At 38.7% G+C, this 6,298-nt stretch overlaps 1 protein-coding gene across 1 annotated transcript in view; it reads right to left on the reverse strand.

Annotated features, from left to right (window-relative positions):
* NCALD (neurocalcin delta) overlaps window positions 1–4,803 on the reverse strand; it is a 298,403-nt gene extending 293,600 nt beyond the window's left edge. The window contains exon 1 of the mRNA XM_081259035.1: window positions 4,751–4,803. The gene's annotated coding sequence lies outside the window, so the exon portion shown is untranslated. The remainder of the gene's footprint in view (window positions 1–4,750) is intronic.
* Between the last annotated feature and the right edge of the window lie 1,495 nt (window positions 4,804–6,298).

Consider the following 6,298-nt stretch of genomic DNA (forward strand, 5'->3'; position numbering starts at 1 on the left):
AACCCCCAGGCCGCGGACCGGTACCAGTCCATGGCCTGTTAGGAACCAGGCCACACAGCAGAAGGTGAGTGGCAGGCCAGCGGGCAAAGCTTCATCTGCCGCTCCCCATCACTCCCCACTGCTCACATTACCGCCTGAACCTCCCCCCCACCCCACCCCCATCCGTGGAAAAATCATCTTCCTCGAAACCAGTCCCTGGTGCCAAAAATGTTGGGGACCACTGCAGTAAAACACTACTTCTCAAAGTGCACAAGAATCCCTCAGGGATCTTGTCAAAATGCAGACTCTGATTCATCAGGTCTGAGCATGGGACCTGTAATTCTGCACTTCTAACAAGCTCTCAGGTGATACTGATGCTGCTGGTCCTGCCCTGATGGAAGAACAAGGGACTGTCAGGCCCAGAATCCTGCACTGACACAAAGAAAAGGTCTGCTACCACTGAGGGAGGGGTAGGGAACTCTCTCCCACCCAAGCCACCTACAGATACAAGGCAGAAATGGAATGCCATGAAGAGGAACAGGAACATGGACAAAGCTGCAGTCCCAAGGCCTGCCCAAGACTGGAGCTGGACCAGAAGAACTGGAACCCCCTAACATAGCCACAGTTTTGCACTGAGCAACGAGCAAACGCAGTTCACAGCTAGGAGAGGAGCATCAACATGGAGAGCGATCCCCTCGGTGGAAAGCTGAGGATGGAGTATGGATGGTGAGAAAAACCCTCTGGCACACCAGGCCACACACTAAGCATGAGGTAACTTCAGTCCACCACTGGAAAACTTTGCAGTCTGGCTGGCTGAAGAGAACTATAGCAACCAGGAGCCCAACCCCACCCAAACTCCCTACTAACTAATAATCTTATTAACTGCTAACAAGGGACCAAACCATTCTTACATTAACAGCCTTGCAAAAGAAGTGTGCCCATTTCTGGGTGGCAATATTATCAACTTTATTACCTACTGCTCTTCTACCAACAACGTCCAACATCCAATTAAAATTATGAGACATTCAAAAAACCAAGGAAAAACAACCCATTGTCAAGATAAAGCCACCAACAGAACTAGACAGAGAGATGACCCAGATATTGGAATGATGAGAGACTTTAAAATGGCTATGATTAATATGTAAAAGGCTCACATGGAAAAGAAGGACACAATCCAGGAAAAGATGGAGAATTTCAGCAGAGACATGGAAACTACAGGAAAGAAACAAAATTTCTAGAAATAAAAATGCAATATCAGATGTGAAGAATTCTTTGATTGGCTGATGAGACAGGACACAGCGGAAGAAAAGAAGCAACAAACTTAGCATTTCAATAGAAATTACCCAAAGAGAAATGGTAATTTTAAAAAGTGTCCAAGTGGACTTCTCTGGTGATCCAGTGGTTAAGAATCTGCCTGCCAATGAAGGGGACACAGTTTCGATCCCTGGTCTGGGAAGATCCCACATGCCACTGGGCAACTAAGCCCATGCACCACAACTTCTGAGCCCATGCTCTAGAGCCCACGAGCCGCAACTACTGAGCCCACCCGCTGCAACTACTGAAGCCCACGTGCTCTGGGGCCCATGTGTTGCAACTACTGAAGCCCACGTGCCTAGAGCCCATGCTCCACAACAAGAGAAGCCACCACAATGAGAAGCCCATGCACTGCAACAAAGAATAGCCCCCACTTGCTGCAACTAGAGAAAGCCCATGCACAGCAATGAAGACTCAGCGCAGCCACAAAAAAAAAAAAAGAAAGAAAGAAAAAGAAAAAAAAGTGTCCAAGAGCTGTAGAACAATATTAAACAGTCTAACATGCATGTAATTAGAGTACCAGGAGGAGGAGGAGAGAGAAAGGTGTCCAGGTATTTAAAAGGGGGAAAGGATGCTTTTTCAACATATGGTGCTGGAAAATGTGGACACTCATGTAAAAAATTGAACCATGACCCTTACCTCACACCAGATATAAAAACTACCTCGAAATGTGTCATATAACTAAATGCAAAACTTTTACGTTTTAACTATATTAAACTATAGTTTAACTATAGTTTTAACTATAAAATTTCTAGAAAAAAATTAAGAACATCTCTGTATTTTTGTTTTAGCAAGGACTCCTTAGGACACAAAACTGCTATCCATTAAAGAAAAAATTGATAAATTGAACTTCATGAAAATTAAAAATTTCTGCCTTTTGAATGATGCTTTTAAGAGTATGAAAAACAAGCCACAGCCTGGGAAAAGGTATTTGCAAAGCACACATTTGATAAAGGGTTTGTATCCGGAATATATTCTATTATAGCTCAATAATATAAAGATAAATAACTTAATTCTTAAAATGGGTGACTGATTTCAACAGACACTCCACTAAAGAAGATATACAGATGGCAAAGAAGTTCAACATCATTAATCATTAGGGAAATGAGAATTAAAGTTACAACAAGATAATACTACAAACCAACTCAAAATTGCTAAAATTATGGAGACTGATTATACCAAGTGGTGGAGAGACTGGGGCAACTAAAATTTTATGTATTGCCGAATAGAATGCAAAATGGCACAGTCACTTTGGGAACAGCTGGAGGGATTTTTTTTGTATAATGTTAAACGTATACAATCCAGTATACTATATAGTATATGACCCAATAAACCTACTTCTAGTAATTTACCCAAGAGAAATGAAAACATACATCCATACAAAGACCTATTAGTGAGCAATTATAATAGCTTTATTCATAAGAGCCAAAAACTATAAATAACCCAAATGTTCATCAATTGGTTAATGGATAAACAAATTGTGGTATATCCACACAATGGAATTCCACTCAGCAATAAAAAAGAACAAATTACTGGTACTAGCAATGACATGGATGAATTTTTGAGAGTCTGAGATTTTTTTAAAAGAAATCTGAAACAAAAGGCTACATACTGTATGACCCCATTTATATATTCTGAAAAAAGAAAAAAATCCAGGGACAGAAATCAGATCAGTGATTGTTACTACAAAGGAGCATTCTTTCAGGTGTTAGGTACATTCTTCATCCTGATTGTGGTGGTGGTTTCAGGATGGTACACTTTGGTGAAGCTTATCAAACCATAAATTTCAAGAGCACGAATTTTCCTGTGTGTTCATTATACCTCAGTAAGCCTGACCAAAATAAATAAATAGGTAAATAGTGCTATGACAAAAGGATGGTTTCTGGTCAAGTGCGTATCCACATGGAAAAAATTAATCTTGACCCTCTACCTCACATCATATACAATAAAACCAATTCCAGATGGATCGTGGCTCAAAATGTAAAAGAAAAACAATATAGCTTTCAGAAGAAAACATAAAAGTTCTTTGTGATCTTAGAATAAGGCCAAGATTTCTTAAATAGGTACAACAGTACCAACCACAAAGAAAAAAAAATGGATAATTTACACTATTTTAAAGAAATTTCTGATCATAAAAAGAGTAAAAAGGTAAACCACAGGAAAAAAAGTAGATATTTACAACATATATATCCTACCAAGGCCTCAAATCCAGAATACATATTATTAAAATGTCTACAATTCAATAAGGCAACACAATTCTTTTTCAGAAGACCTGAATAAGCACTTCACTTTTTTTTTGAGACTTGAAAGGGCTTCTCACAAAACAAGATATTCAAACGGTCAATCAACATATGAAAAAGTATCCAACTTCATTAGTCTACAGGGAAATACAAATCAAAACTACACTATGATACTACTTCACACTTAGCAGTAGAGACTAAATGAAAAATCAAACAACAAAACAGAAAATACCTTGTATTGGAAAGGATACAGACAAATCAGAACTCTCATACACTCCTGGTTAGCATGTAAATTTTTAAATTAATAGAACCATTCTGAAAAACAGATAGTATCTGCTAAAGCTGAACATACACCTACCCCATGATCCAGAAATTCCCTTGCTGCATACATATCCAACAGAAATGTGTATATATAACCAAAAACAAAATTTGCCAAAACTGACTCAAGAAGAAATCAGAAAACCTAAATAAATCAGAAATTAAATCAGCAGGTAAAAATTCTTCCCTCAAAGAAAACAACAGGTCTCAATTGTTTTACTCTCATATTCCCCCATACATTCAAGTAGCAAGCAATTCCAATATTTTTTTTTTTTTTTTTTTTTCAATTCCAATATTTTGAAAACCATTCCTGGCAAGGAAAACACCAGAAAAAAAAAAATTGTATCCAATCTCAGGACTAAAACTAAATCTTAGCTAAATACAGAAAGAATAATGCATCATGACCAAGTTGATTTTGTCTGAGAAATGCAATTTAATGTTAGAAAATCAATTAATATAAATTACCATGATTAGATGAAGAATAAAAATCATTTCATCAGCTCAGTAGATTAGAAAAGCATTCAATAAAATTCAACACCCAGGACAACTAACTTGCTTTTAGCAAACTAGGAGTAGAAAAGAAACTTCTTAATCTGATATAGACTATTATTAAAGTACCTCCATCAAATGATGTACCATAACTGATTTAACACAATTTGCCTACTGTTGGATACTTAGATTCTCTCCTCGTTTCATTTTATTTGTCAAGTATAATTTATGCTGTGATGAACGTCTTTGTGCATGTTGATCAAGTTGCCTAACCTCTCTGTGTCTCAATAAAATACACCTAACTTATAGGGCTGTTGTAAGGATTAAATAAGATGTTGGATTTGAGTCTCAGGAAAGTCTTGGGAGAAAAGCGTGGTTTATAAATCTGAGGAAATTTGTTCTGCACTTACCTGGTGGAAGATCTCTCAAAGCACACTGCAGGCTCAAGTCAGAAGAAGTCACTCTGTCAAAAATAAAGTTATTATCTTTAGGTTAGCAGGAACTAAGGATGTACTATCTGAGGGAGGCAGTCAGTGATGGGGGCTATTGCTTGCTGCAGGATTCCCTTGTACCATTTGATATCTTCTATCCCTCCCAGCTACCATGTCTCTAATCAAGTGAAGGTGACTACAACCACGCTCCCTTCATCTGCCCTTGATCTACAGCACCCCATTTTTGCACAGCAGCCAGAGTGAAATTCTAAAATCTGAGCATGACATACCACACCCCTCCTGAAACTCCTTCCACAGCCTCCTCTTACCCACAGGATAAAGGCCAAGCTCCTTGGCATGACTTATAAGGCTCTTCATCATCTGATGCCTACCTACTTCTCTAGCCTTGTCTCTCATCCCCGTACCACTGTCTGGGCTCCTACTACACTGGACTTGCTTCAGCCCCTCACTCTTTGGCACATCCCAGCTTTCACACACACCACCCCCTCTGCCAGGACTGACCTCCTCTTCCCCTGGCTAACTCCTACTGGTCCTTCCATTCTCCACTTAAGTGTCACTTTCTCACTCAGGCCATCTGCTCCCCTTGACCATGTTAAGCTCCTCTATTTACACTTCAAAGAAGCCTGCAAGTCTTCTTCTGTAATATCGTACATGCAACTACTTATTCAATATATCTTGTCTTCCCTGTGCGCCCAGGGATCATATCTGCTTTGTTCACAGCTGTATCCTCATGCCTATCCCAGCACTGGTCTCACAGTAGACACTTAATAAATATTTACTGAGCAAAAGAATTACTAAACTTATTCCTCAGGTCTTAGCTTTCCAACTCATCTTTTGATTCATACTGATAATTTAACTGACTTCCTACTTCATTACCAGACTTCATTGATTAAGATTCACTGGTTGTAAGAGACAATGCTATTTTACATATTAATAGGAAAGAAAAGATGGTTGCAAATTAAACTGTGATATAATACTAAGATTTAGAATTTTTATCTTGTACTTATTGAAAAAGCTCTATTAGATTTACTTAGGCATGGGTTTTATTATATTCATAAAAAGGAAAATGTAAAAATATTAGTGAAATAAATTGGTTAGTTGCTCCAATTTAATTTGATTTAGATATTACATTCAAAACCCACTCTTCTTTTTTTTTAACATCTTTATTGCAGTATAATTGCTTTACAATGGTGTGTTAGTTTCTGCTTTATAACAAAGTGAATCAGTTATACATATACATATGTTCCCATATCTCTTCCCTCTTATGTCTCCCTCCCTCCCACCCTCCCTATCTCACCCCTCTAAGTGGTCAGAAACCACCGAGCTGATCTCCCTGTGCTATGCGGTTGCTTCCCACTAGCTATCTGTCTTACGTATGGAAGTGTATATATGTCCATGCCACTCTCTCACTTTGCCACAGCTTACCTCCCCCTCCCCGTGTCCTCAAGTCCATTCTCTAGTAGGTCTGTCTGTCTTTATCCCCGTCTTGCCCCTAGGTTCTTCATG

This window comes from Mesoplodon bidens (assembly GCF_964165515.1).
Source record: "Mesoplodon bidens genome assembly, chromosome: 16".
Taxonomy (NCBI): Eukaryota; Metazoa; Chordata; class Mammalia; order Artiodactyla; family Ziphiidae; genus Mesoplodon; species Mesoplodon bidens.